The sequence below is a fragment of the Nannospalax galili genome, unplaced genomic scaffold (genome assembly GCF_000622305.1).
Source record: "Nannospalax galili isolate Female #2095 unplaced genomic scaffold, S.galili_v1.0 scaffold8, whole genome shotgun sequence".
NCBI lineage: Eukaryota > Metazoa > Chordata > Mammalia > Rodentia > Spalacidae > Nannospalax > Nannospalax galili.
The window spans coordinates 707,809-722,389 of record NW_008358318.1 but is presented as its reverse complement, the minus strand read 5'-3'; positions in this window follow the sequence as shown (position 1 = coordinate 722,389).

Here is a 14,581-nt window from a genome sequence, read left to right as displayed (position 1 = left end):
TCCTTCTTCCCTCCCTCCCTCCCTCCCTCCCTTTCATCCTCCCTATAGTGTTTCATGTAGCGACTGACCTCAAACTCATCAAGGATGTCTCTGAACTTCTGATCCTTCCTGCCTCCACCTCCTGAGTGCTGGAACACAGGTGGGCACCGCCATACCTGGTTTTATTCAGTGCTGGAGATGGAACCCAGAGCATCATGCTTGCTAGGCAAGCATTCTACCAACTGAGCCACATCCCCAGTCCTGACTCTTTTAGGTCTTTTTCACTTTACCTGCTAAGGTTATCACTTCAGTTTTATAAATAAGAAAAGAAACAGAGGCAGCAAAAGTTAAGTCAAGACCCCACTGCTAGCAGGCCATCTTTCATGTGGGCAGCCATGAGTCCAAGTAAAACCCAGGCTCTGAGGGCACTGGAGAAGGAAGAACAGACTTGAGGAAGCTGAACAGGACAAACCTCAGGCCTCTGTGCACATGACCTGGCAGGATTCTGGTACCTCAGGGATGCCTGATCTCTGTAACAATCAGAAAACAGTTCTTACCACCTAGTAAAGCTGTCACCTTCAAATAATTAAAATGTGTGAAAGATTCAGGGGGATTGAGAATCTGAAGCCAGCCTGGGCTACAATAGTGAGACCCTGTCTCAAAAACAACCCCCAACAACACTATTACATACTTTAGACTGTCAGATTTTTTTTAATATTTTATTTATTATTTTTATTTTATGTATATGAGTGCATTGCCTGCAAGTAGGTAAGTGCATCCATGTTGTGCAATGCCAGCAGAGGACAGAAGAGGCCATCAGATCCCCTGGAACTGGAATTATGGACAGTTGTTAGCCGCCATGTGGGTGCTGGGATTCAAACTCGGGTCTTCTGCAAGAACAACCAGTGTTCTTAACTGCTGAACCATCTCTCCAGCCCCACGTCAGATTCTTTTTAAAATTTTATTTGTTTTTATGTTATGTGTATGAATGTTTTGCCTACATGTATGTAAGTGTACCACATGTATGCAAGTGCCCGTGAAGACCAGTCACAGGTGTCAGATCCCCTGGAACAAGAGTTGTAGACAGTTGTTAGCAGCCATGTGGGTGCTGGTAATTGAACCTAGGTCCTCTGCAAAAGCAGTGTTCTTAATGCCAGATTCTTGTTCTAATAATTTTGTAAATTATTTTCTTTTTCATTTTTTATTTTATTTATTTATTTTTTTTGGATCTTTTTGAGACAGGGTCTCCCTGTAGCCCCAGCTGGCCTGGAACTCACTATGTAGACCAGGCTGGCCTTGAACTCACAGAGATCCACCTGCCTCTGCCTACTGAGTGCTGGGATTATTTTAAATTAGTGTGTGTGTGTGTGTGTGTGTGTGTGTGTGTACATGTGTGTGGTGCCCATGGAGGCCAAAAGCGTGAGACACCCAGGAGCTAGAGTGACAGGCAGCTCATGCTGGAAATTGAACTTGGGTCCTTCTACAAGAACAACAAAAGTTCTTAACTACAGAGGCATCTCTCCAGCCCCTATTATTTATTTTATTTTATTATTTTTAAATTAAATTAAATTTTTTTATTTTCTTTTGTTTATTTTATTTTAGTTTAGTTTTTGAGACCAGGTTTCATAGTAGACCAGGCTGGCCTCAAACTCCTTATGTAGCTGAGGCTGGCCTAGAACTCTTGAACTCCTGATCCACTTACCTCCACCTCCCAAGTACCTGAATTATAAGCATACATTACCATGCCCAGCAAATATTATATTTTGAACAGTCAGTTTACAAAAAAGTTTTCAAGTGGCAGGGTAGAGGAATTAATGTGGATAGCTTTCTCCGAATTTTGTGACTTTTATACATAGTGTGTTTTGGGAAGATGGAGACTTGAAAGAGGCCTAGTAGATCTGAGATTTAACCCCACAGAAAGTTTAGTTCACTGAATTTCCATCCTAAGAGACTGATGTAAACCTTTCTGTGGAGAGAGTGAGCTTCTCCCGAAACATGATGCCTCACAGTCCTGGCTCACTCTTGCCAAACCTAAGGATATCAAATTTCAAGTATCTCTCTGGACTTCGTCTTTGTTCCTTTTTAAAGAAGAATCTCTCTCTCTCTCTCTCTCCATGTGTGCCATGCTGCACATGCTTAGGGGAATTGGTTCTTCTCTCTCTCTCTCTCTCTCTCTCTCTCTCTCTCTCTCTCCTGTGTGTGTGTTAGGTATATGCATGCATTCCCGTGTGTGAATGCAGCTGTGTGCCATAGTGTATGTGTGTAGGTCAGAAGACAACCTTGGTAATAATCGTCACCTTCCACCTTGACTGAGCACCTGAGGATTCTCCTGTCTCTGCCTCATATTTCCCCACAGTAGCTCCAGGATTACTGACATTTGTCCTATGTGTCTGGCTTTTACTTGGGTTCTTGAGATTTGAACTCAGATCCTCATGCTTGAGTGACATCTTGAGCCATCTCCCTAGCCTTTGTTTCTTAAAACAAAAGAATGTTACCTGGGCATAGTGAGGCTGTAATTCTAGCACTTGGGAAATACATGCAGGAGGGCGGTGTTCGAGGCCAGCTTAGATTGCACAGCTTGGGGTGGATCCTGGGTGCAGGATCCTCCTTCCCTCACCCACATGCCCCTGTATTTCTGTTGGGTACCTCAGGACCACATACATCTAGAAGGGATCAGTCAGTGAGAATTGATTGGAGACAGGACTCAGGTGCCCACATGACTGCTAGGCACACTGGACGTCTGCCAGGGGCTGGCTTCGTATCACACCTGTTATCTTGGTGTAGTTAATAGTGTACCTTGACCTTCCCCCACCCTAGGAAGCAGCACCTCTCCTGACACGAATGGGTACTTCCCAGCACCTCTGTACCCAAGCTGGGACTCAGTGGAGTTTCCACACCCAGCCTCCTTCATCCTTTTCAGTGTCTCTTCCTCTTTGCCCCCTCAGGGAACTCTCTAAAACATAAATGCCATCTTCTTTCCTTGCTGACAACCGTTTGCAGCTCCTCCCTGCCCCTTAGCCTGGCTGCAAGGTGAGATACAACTTCTCGGCTTCTCCAGCTCACCTGGCCACCCACTTTCTCCTCCATCTCTACTCTGCAGTTCCTGGAATGGGAGCTGCTGACTGTCTGGACACACGTGCACACACATGTGCACACACCAAACCACCTGCTCACCCTCAGCTTACCCTGTTGTCCAGGACAGGCATCTTCTGAGCTCAGCTCAGACATACTTCCCTGGGAAGTCCATCCTGGCCTCACTGCCATGGCAATGTCAGGAGAAACACAGAACCACAGTGTGTCCATTCTGCCAGCCTGCGTGACAAGCATCAGCTCATTAAACCACTGCCCTCTCATTAAGTAGATCTGCTGTCAGCTCCATTTTACAGGTGAGGAAACTGAGGCATGCAGACTGGAGCCCATCTGCCTGATTTCATCCAGCTGTTATGATTCCCTCCACACCCCACTTCCTTGGACCCTGCTGAATTGAACCCACTTTCTTCACAGCAGGTTTACAGGTAGCAATTTGCATAACATCAACCCTAAAGACCCTTAGGAAGGAAAAGGTCTTTTTAGTCCATGTTCAAGCTCCCATCCTGATGTACCCAGAAGCTCAGTTTCCACCAGCAGAGAATCCTCGGGTTGGACTCTGGAGAGGGCCTATGAGGCTCAGGGTCTGCTCTTCTCCTTGGGTGGGCCCCAGGAGAGGGCCTAGCAACCTGTTTCTTGTAAAATAAGGTGTTCCTTTAAGATGCTCCTAAATTTGTAAACTTTGTGGGGCTAGGGTCGAAAACTCCAGCCCCACCCCCAATCCCAGCACTGGTAAGATTGCTGGCTCACTGTCTTACGCTAACCACAGCTGGAATATTTGCTTTAGGGGCAGATGGAGAGGTGGGGATTGGGGTAGGGTGGAATGGGGGCTGGCACTGCTGATATTCATACATACACATACACACACACACACACACACACACACACACCATCCCATTCCTGGAAATGGGCTGATGCCTTGTAGAGGGTTCCTGAATCTGAATCTCTGTAGGCCTGGCCCTGCAGAAAGGAGTTCAGCGGGAGGGAGAGTCAAGAGGGGGTTCAAGGGGCAAACTGGGACAGCCTGCACCCTGAGCCCTTGTCCCTAGTCCACCTAATAAAGGGGTCCTGGTTGATAGGTAAAAAGTTGGTGGAGAACGAGCAAATGGAGGAGGAGGCACCAGGACACAGATAAAACTCCATCAAAATAAGGTTTATTAGCAAAGGAACACATGGGACAGATTCCCTTCCAGGCAGGGAAAATGTCTGCCAGGGTCTTGAGCTGTGGTCTTTTAAAAAGGGAGTCTTTTGCTTCCTGCAGAAGGTGGGAAGATATATTTTTTTAAAGTTGGGGGGGTGCAGGGGGGCAGGAGTGGGAGAGCGGGACTGTTAAAACCTGTCCTCTTTAGAGATGAAAGGGGAAGCCTGCTGTGTTGGCCAAACAGTGGAGAAAAATCTGCTTCTCTTGACTTCAAAGACCAAGGTGCTTATCAGCTAGGTTCCCTTTTCTCAGGAGCATGAGAAGTCCTTGGGATCCTGTTGGTGAGGGGGCAGGGCTATCTAAACCTTAACATTGGTTCCCTTCACCTCCAAGCCAGCCACCTCCTTTCCCCACACCACTCCAGATACGTGTGCTTCCCTTCCAGGTCGAAATTTCAGAAGCATGACTCAGCAGCTGCCCAGCCCAGAAAGGGTGGGTCTGGGGTGCAGGTGACTCCACCTCTAGGTGTCCTGGAGTTCTGCCTAAAACAATACTGCCCTTTAGATTTCCCTATGCATGACCCCAGTGTGAGAGACTGGCCAGAGATTACAAGGCACAATTATAAACCCTTGGAAGAGACAGCATTTGAGTAGCTGAGGCAGGAAGGGTTGCTGTATGACACAAGCCAGAGCTACAGAGTGTGAATGTGCCTCAAAAAAAGTAGAAACGAATCAACTAACTGACCAAAAGCTGGAAGAGGAGCAGTGGGAAGATGGTAGGAAGGCAGATGTCACTGTCCTGCGGTGCTCTAGGGAGCGCTCTTCCCTGATGGTCCCTGAGGAGGTCAACAGATGCTGGAAGGGCCTATCTGAGATGGAGGGAGACACTGAGGGTGGCTGACAGCTCTGTCTTTCTCTCTGTTCACATACAGTCAGACATGGGTTTTGCATTTTGACAGGGTGAGGGTGGGGGTGGGGGTATCTTTAAAAAAATTTTTAGGGGCTGGAGAGATGGCTCAGTGGTTAAGAATACCTCCTGTTCTTCCACAAGACCTGAGTTTGGTTCCCAGTGCCCTTGTCAGATGATTCACAACTTCTTGTAACTCCAGCTCCAGGGGATCTGATGCCTCTTTTGGCATCTTCAGGCACTTGTACACATGTGCACATACCCACATACCGACAAATGCATAGACATATATAAAAAATAAAAATAAATCCCAGCACATAGTTCCAGGCCAGCTCCGGCTACAGGGAGACCCTGTCTTAAAAAAGACATAAATAAACAAACAAACAAACAAACAAATAAATAAATAAATAAGAATGAATGAATGAATAAATAAATAAATAAATCTTAAAGAATTGTTTTTAATAGGGCAGAAGAATGCCTGGTGTATTAGTCAGGGTTCTCCAAAGAAACAGAACTAGTAGAATGAATATGTATAGAGATTTATCAGCTTAGCTCACAGGATAGAGTCCGAGTAGTCCAACAATGGCTGCGCCACACTGTAGAGGCTGAGAATCTGTAGTCGCTCAGTCCACAAGGCTGGATGTCTCAGTAGTCCCAATCCGGTGCTGAAGGTCTGACGAATTCCAAAATATCAGCTAGTCTTCAGTCTACCGTACCAAGAGGAACTCACCAGCTACAGAGAAGGCAAGCCGCAAAAAGCCACACGTTCTCCTCTGCCTTGGTCTTTTATACCGGCTGCCATCAGAAGGTAACGCCCACATTTAGGGTGTGTCTTCCGGCTTTAGATGATCCAATCAAGATCTCTTTCATTTCAGTTGCTCTCAGATCCAATCAAGTTGACACCCAGGATTAGCCATCACACCTGGGTTTTTTGTTTGTTTGTTTGTTTGTTTTTTAATGAGATATACTTTACCTATGAATGAAAAGCACAAACGCAGTTGGTGTAGTAACCCATGCCTGTAGCTCCAGCACTCGGAAGATGGAGGCAGGAGGATCAGGAGTTTTAGGCTACATAGAGAGTTCAAGGCTAGCCTGGACTACATGGTACCCTGTCTCAAAAATAAAACAAAGTAACAATAAGGAAAAAGAAAAGAAAAGCACAGAACTCAAGCTATAGTTTCTGTTTGCTTTTGATGACTCTGGGATGGAGCCCAGAGCCACCTCATGCTAGGCCAAGCATGCTACCATTTAGCCATACCCCCAGCTCAAGTGCCTATTTGGGGTGAGTTTTGGTAAATACATATATAAACAAGTAACCTGTGCCTTTGTCAAGATTGAAATTATCAACCTACGAGGATCCCTCATGCCTCTCCCCAATCAGCCCCTATTTCTTCCAGTTGCAACTGATAAGATCCCATAGTACAGGGCCAGTAAAATGGCTCAGGGAGTAAAGATGCTTGCTGTCAAGACTGATGAACTAATTCCTGCAAGTTGGTCTTTGATCTCCACGTGTGCACTGTGATGTGTACGTGCGTATACACATATGCACACAAAATAAATAAACGTAATTTTTAGAATGTTTACAAAGAGGGGCTGGAGAGATGGCTCAGCGGTTAAGAACACTGATTGTTCTTGCAGAAGACCTGGGTTCAAATCTCAGCACCCACATGGCAGCTAACAACTATCTGTAATTCCAGTCCCAGGGGATCCGACAGCCTCTTCTGTCCTCTGCGGGCATTGCACGACATGGAAGCACTTACCTACATGCAAGCAATACACTCATACATATAAAATAAAATAAAAAATAAGTAAGATTTTTTAAAAATGTTTACAAAGAATCCAGAGTTCAAGAGTCTGTACAAATTTTAACATGGATAGAAAACACTATATTCTGGTAGCTGACAGTTGGGTCCCTTAAAGTAAAATCTTCTTATTAAAAAGTAAATTATTGTCTCTACTTTTAAAGTAGAAGCTGGGGCAGCTTAAAAGACTCATTGGTAATAAAGTTGAAAAGCCAAGTTGAAGCACAAGTCTAGAAAAAAAATTGTACTAGGAAATCCAGATGGAGAGAATTTGACACAAGACGATAGGGTGCATCTTAAATATGAAGGTTCTTACAGGCTATACTGAGAAATTTCAAGGAGCCAGGCATGGTGCAAGAGCACCTTTAGTCCTTGCACTCGGGAGGGAGGCAGAGGCAGGTGGATTTCTGTGAGGTGGAGGTTAGCCTGATCTACATAACAAGCTCCAGGCCAGCTGGGGCTACAGGGAAACCCTGTCTCAAAAAAAAAAAAAAAAAAAGACATGGACACAAAAAAAGTTAAGTGATATAAATCTACAAGTTGAATAAGTTATGGGCCTAGAGAGATGGCTCAGCAGTTAAAAGCGCTGGTTGATCTTGCAGAGGATTCAGGTTTGGTTTCCAGCACTCACATGGCAGCTAACAACCATCCGTATAACTCCAGTTCCAGATGATCCGTTGCCCTCTTCTGACCTCCATGGGCATTGCATGACATATGCAGGCAATACTCTCATATACATAAAATAAAATATTTTTTTAAATGGAAAATTTGGGCCAGCAAGATGACTCAGCAGGAAAAGGCCCTAGCCATTAAAATTTGATCCCTGGGGCTCACAGGGAGGAAGAAGAGAACCACGTGTGCACTGCAGCACTTGAGCCCCCAGCATATAATAATAACAAATAGATTTGTAGAATGGATGTGTTCAGTGCAATTAATTATTCATAACAAAGAATCAAAGTTTGCAAGTAATATGTCAGTTGTAATATAAACTCTAGCAATGGGACGAACAGCCACATAATACTTTTATTACCATGAATTCATAGTCTTTTCTTTTTAAAAAATATTTTACTTATTATTTTTATTTTATGTGTATGCATGTATTGTCTGTGTGTAGATAAGTGCACTTGTATCGTGCAATACCCACGGAGGACAGAAGATGCTGTCAGATCCCCTGGAACTGGAGTTACAGACAGTTGTTAGCTGCCATGTGGGTGCTGGGATATGAACCCAGGTCTTCTGCAAGAACAGCCAGTGTTATTAACCTCTGAGCCATCTCTCCAGCCCCTCTTTTCTTTTTTTAACATGTTCTTCACTACGTAGCCCTGACTGGCCTGGAACTTGCTATGGAGTCCAAACTGGCCCTGAACTCACAGAGTTCCTGCCTGCCTCTGCCCATAGAGTGCTGGGATTAAAGGCATGTGCCACCATGCCTGGCTCATAATTTTTGTTTTCTTTTTTTTTAAATTTATTTTTATTTTTATTTTATGTGTATGAATGTATTGCCTGCATGTATGTGAGTGCACCCGTGTCCCCACAGAGGTCAGAAATGGGCTTCGGATTCCCCTGGAATTGGAGTTAAGGACAGTTCATAGCCAGCCACCATGTGGGTGCTGGGAATCGAACCTGGGTCCTCTGCAAGAGCAGTCAGCACTCTTAACTGCTGAGCCATCTCTCCAGCCCCAATTTTTCTGTTTTTTTTAAGGAAAAAAAAATTATGTGTGTGTTTTATGTGTATGTAAGAGCACCACATGCTTGCAACACCCATAGAGGCCAGAAGAGGGTGTCAGATTTCCTGAAACTGGAGTTACAGATAGCTGTTAGCCACCATGTGAGTGTTGGGAACTGAACCCTTGTTCTCAGCAAAAGCAGCTGGTGCTTTTAACTGCTGAGCCATCTCTCCAGCCCCTAACTTTTCTTCAGTAGAAAGAAATGTGAGATACTTTCAATTGAGGCACTAGGAATTTCCCTTCAGAAAATCTTACAAAGGAGCACTTCACATGGTGCTATACACCTGTAATTCCAGCAGTCAGAAGGCTGAGACCAGAGGATTGCAGTGAATTAGGGGCCTACCTGAGCTGCATAGGGAGACTGTCTCAACAACACAGGAGGAGGAAAAGGAGGAGGAGGAGGAAGAGAAGGAGGAAAAGGAGGAGGGGGAGGAAGAGGGCAAAGCAGCAGCAGAGAAAATGTTACATAAATATATATGATTCAACTTGTTTGTGGTGATGGAAGGAAAAGAGCGGCTTGAGTATTGTTGCTTCAGTGCATTATTTTTTGGCTATTGTAACAAAAATACAATAAACCAGACAGCTTATACTCAATGGAAATTTCTTTCCCATATTCTGGAGGCTGGGAAATTAATCAGCTGATTCTTCTGGCCTCCACACTCATGTGGTGCACTTACTATACATGCAGTCAAAACACTTACACACATAAAACGAATGATTTTTTAATTTTTTTTTAAACAGGGCCTCACTATATAGCACAGGTAGACCAGGCTGGCCTTGAACTCACAGAGATTCATCTGCCTCTATCTCCCCAAGTTACTTTTGGTCAGAGGGTTTTATCACAACAACAGAATGAAACTAGAACACATAAACAAACAAACAAATAAATGTAAAAAAAAATTTTTAATTGACTGCATGTATGTAAGTGCACCCATGCTGTGTATTGCCCGAGGAGGTCAGAAGAAGGTGTCAGATCCCCTGGAACTGGAGTTACAGACAGTTAACTGCTATTTGGGTGCCAGAATTTGGACCCAGGTCTTCTACGAGAACAGCCAGTGTTTTTAACTGCTGAGCCCTCTCTCCAGCCCCATATGTAAATTTTTTTTTAAAAGGTAAAAGCAAGCAGGCTCTTCCTCTGTGTAAGTGGCCTTAGGGGACCTATGAAAATGGTGCACTATTCACTTGGCCAGGAAGCCCACAAAATCATGCAATCAAGAGATTTAAACTGGTTATGGTAATGTACTCCTTTAATTCCAGTACTCAGGAGGCAGAACAGGTGGATCCCTGTGAGATCAAGGCCAGCCTGGCCTACATAGTGCGTTCCAGCTGGGGCTACAGGAAGCCTCTGCCTCACAAAATCAAAACAAAAAAAAAAAGCAAAAAACAAAAAACCCAACACAAACACCAATCAATCAATCAATCAATCAATCAATCAATCAATCAATCAGATTTAAGTCTTCATATTCCCTTTGAGAACATCCATGAAACTACCCAGTATATGTATGTATGTATATTCGAAAAGCCACCAAATATCTGCAAGTTGTCTCTTTATAGAAGCAGCATACACTGTTCCAGAGAGGCCATGGGTGTGCCCAGGCCAAACAGTGGGGCTGGACACAGGGTCGACAGCCTACAATTTTATTGCTGACTTTTTGCCGCACTAGACTACTCCAAGGTGCAGAACAGGCTGAACTTAGGAGTTTACATATAGTTTCTTTTGGCCTGGGGATGTGGTGCTGGAGTACGTGTCTAGCATGCATAGGCCCAGGGTTCAATCCCCAGTTACACACACACACACACACACACACACACACACACAAATATCTTGCTTAGATGTAGATTCTATGGTGAGATGGCTTAGTGGTTAGTGCTGCATTGCTCTTGCCGAAGACTCAAGTTTTGTTCCTAGCACCTACTTCGAATGATTCACAGCTGTCCAAAACTTGTAAGTGCTGGGATTACAGGTATGGGCCACCACTCCTGGTTTATGTGGTGTTTGGGGATCAACTCAGGACTTCATGCCAGGCAAGCACTCTACCAATTGAACTACATCCTCAGCCCACCAATTTTTTAAATTAATTAATTTTTAAAATATTATTTATTTTTATTTTATGTGTATGAGTGTTTTGCCTGCATGTATGCATGTGTACCACCTATGTGTCTAGTGCCAGCTGAGACCAGAGGAGGGCATTAAATTCTCCGGAAATAGTGTTACATAGAGTTGTGAGTCACTGTGTGGATGCTAGGAACCAAACTTGGTTCCTCTGCAAGAGCAGCAAGTGCTCGTAACTTCTGAGTCACCTCTCCAGCCTCCTCCTGCCCTTTTGTCTGTTTTTGAGTTAGGGTCTCACTCTAGCCTAAGCTGACCTGGAACTCATTATGTAGCCCCAGCCTGGCCTTGAACTTCCAGTGATCCTGCCTCAGCCTCCTAAGTGTTGGGATTGCAGTGTGAGCTGCCAGGATAGCTCTGTTGGTTTTTGTTGTTGCTGTTGTTGTGTAGCCCATGTCATGCAATAACCACATAGGTCAAAAGAGAGCATTGGATTCCCCTGGAACTGGAGTTCCAGACAGTTGCTAGTCGTCATGTGGGTGCTAGGAATTGAATCCAGGTCCTCTTCAAGAACAACCAGTGCTCTTAACCACTGAGCCATCTCTCCAGCCCCGGCAGAGCCACATTTTGGAAAAGTCTTCATTCTCAGAGCCGGAGAACTGAGAAGTAAGGGCAGGTATCTGGGACTTTGGTAGCAGTTCTGAGAGGCTTGTCACAGGTCTGAGTCTTCCCTCCTAGCCCGAAAGGTAAATTGTGACTGACCAGTGACCACCCAGCCCAGGTCTCTGAAGACTAGCACTGTGCCTTGAAAACATTCCCCTGTTGCAGTGATTAGTCTAAAAACACCTTAGCCTGGGGTTTGTAGTGAACCCTCCTTGCAGGGCATGGAGCAGAGGGCCCTGGGGTCTTCCTCTAGAGACCAGTGCCCTAGTGACTACTGACTGTGACTCATCACCAGGGTATCTACCACCTAAAGTGCTTGCTTTTCTGGACTCAGCTGGGCCCTTGTCCTCCTGGGCTCTGGGAGATTTTTTTCTTTTAACTCTATTTTATTGATGCAATGTCTACCCAGAGAGTACTACACAATCCTAATTTGCACTATGAATTATTATGTAAGTACCCAGGGGAATGTTTTCAAGCCACAGTGCTAGTCTGCAGAGATAAAGTCTCAGAACATACCACTCCCAGCCATAAAGGGATTCCTGTTCTAGAAACAAGTCCACGAACATAAATTCCCTTGCTGATTGACTGGAGTGGCAGTTGCCGGTCAGCTAGCCATGCCTCATTGGCCATAAGACAGGTCAATCCAGATTGTTGAGGCCGGTTGGTTTCTTCTATATGGGTCTCATTCCACTCCTATTCCCAACACCAACCAGTTGCCCACCATGACAGAACTGTCCCTGGTACTGAGAAGATTGTAAAAATTTTCCCTTCTACTTTGCTTTTTAAATGCAGTCACTTCTGGTTGAGCTAGGAACTTATAACTGGAAGGGTGTAAGGACACAGGGTCTTAGTTTACAGAAGAATCTCCAAGAAATTAGTCTTTGAAGACTGTGCATCTCAGCAGAGCACACGAAGGAAGAGCATCCCAGATAAGTGCCTGGCCTGGCAGATAACCAGCTTCCTCTTGGTACCCACAGGACCATTTTGTGATGTTATGACAGAATATTACAGATCAGGTCATTTATAAAGAAGGCAAATTTCTTTCCCACTGTTCTAAAGGCTGGAAAGTTCAAACCAAGGTGCCAACAATCCTGCACTGGATTCTTTTGTACCCCAACCTGCTTGGAATGAGAATTCCAATTGTCCTAAATCCCAACTAAAGGGAGATTGCACACACACACACACACACAGACCTTGACCAGTCACAAACTGCCACTCCCACTGACTGACTTTATTGGAGTGTTATTAGCCCCAGAACAATCCTTTTATACCCCCAATCATAAAGCAATATCTGTTCTGCAAACAAGTCCTTTTGAACTTGGGCTTCTTACTGTATCACTGCCTGGAGGAAGGTGGAAAGGGGAAAGAAGTGTAGGCAAAGGAGAGGACAAGAGCTCAGATCTGCAGCCTTTTGCTAAGGGCACCAATCCCCTAAAGTGGGTACAGCGTTGTGACAAGAACAGCTCCCACTGAGAAACACTTCCCACCACTGATGCACCAAGATTAAAGTACAACACGTGTTTTCTTTGGGAATAACAAGCCTGCTCACAGGTCCTTCTAGCCAGCTCTAGTGCATGGACCTGTCTGACCAGGTCAATCTCTCCTCCTGGCTCCCCTGCCCCGCCACTCTATAGTGCTATTTTCTGCTTCAGCCAGTTATTTCCCTTAACCCAGTGCTGAAGCCAATTAAAAGCCTTTGGGAGTGGGGGGCTAGGGCTATAGCTCAGTTGTCTAGCACAAAGCCCTAGGTCTGAACCCCAACACCACATAAACCAAGTGTGGTGGCCCATATCTGTAATCCCAGCACTTAGAAGACAGAAAGGCAGGAGGATCAATGTCCAAGGTCATCTGGGTTGGAGAGATGCCTCAATGGTTAAGAGCACTGGCTGTTCTTCCAAAAGACCTGGGTTCAAATCCCAGCACCCACATAGCAGGTAACAACTGTCTGTAACTCCAGTTCCATGTGATCTGATGCCTTCTTCTGACCACCATGGGCATTGTACAACACAAGTGCACTTACACACATGCAGGCATAACACTCGTACACATAAAATAAACCCTAAACAAATAAAAAAAATTTAAGGTCATCCATTCTTGGCTACATAGAGAGTTTGAAGCCAATCTAGGCTATATGAGATACTGTCAGAAGAAAAAGGAGGAAGAGGGGGAGGACGAACCTGGGTCCTAGGATGAAGAGGAGGAGGATGAAGAGGAGGAGGAAGAATTAGAAGAAGGAGGAAGAGGAGAGGGAGGGAGGGAGGAAGGGAGGAAGGGAAGGAGGAAGAGAGGGAGAAAAAGAAAGAAGGAAAGAGGAGAGAGAGAAAGAAAGAAAAGAAAGGAAGGAAGGAAGGAAGGGAGGGAGAAAGAAAAGGAGCCGGGTGTGGTGGCGCACGCCTTTAATCCCAGCACTCAGAATGCAGAGAGGCAGGCGGATCTCTGTGAGTTCAAGGCCAGCCTGGCCTACATAGTTCCAGGACAGCTGGGGCAGGGAGACCCTGTCTCAAAAAAGACCCCCCCCCAATAAAAAGAAAGAAAAGGAAAGGAAAAAACAGTTTTTAATGTTATTTATTTATTTACTTATTTATTTTAGGCAAGTCATTCTGTAACCTGGACACTGGCTTTGACCTAGTGGTGATCCTCCTGCTTCTGTTTCCTGAGAACTGGGATTCCACATGTGTGCCCCCTCCCCTAATTTGAAAGCAGTGTATTCCACATATTTCTTCTCATCCCCTTCCTTGTCACTTGGAATATTCTATTATATCAATGACCTCACCCTAAAACCCAGGAGAAAGGGAGAGAGAGAAAAGGAGAAAGAGAAGAGATAAATTCAGAGAGAGGTGGGTCTGATACTCTCAGAGCATCCCTATATTCCAGACTCAAGATCTGCATTATATTTTTCTTGTAAAATTGTTCTTTCTACCTCTTATGTCCTCTTACGAGGACTAGAAATTTAAAAGGGAGAAGCACTTTCAGGGAAACCTAAATCCTCTCAGAGACTTCAGGCTGCCCCTAAAGAGCTGCGTGCACCCTTGCTCATACCCCTTGGACTCTCTGAACCTCAGTTTCCCTGCATGGACAATGGACTGAAGGAAATCTTCCTTCTGCAGCCCTCAGGCAATTCCCAGTCCCAGCTTTGCTGGATGTAGTCATGGAGCATGCTCAGAAGAACAGACACATCCTCTGGCCATGTCTCTTTGAAATTTCAGAAACCAAACAAGGCTGCCTT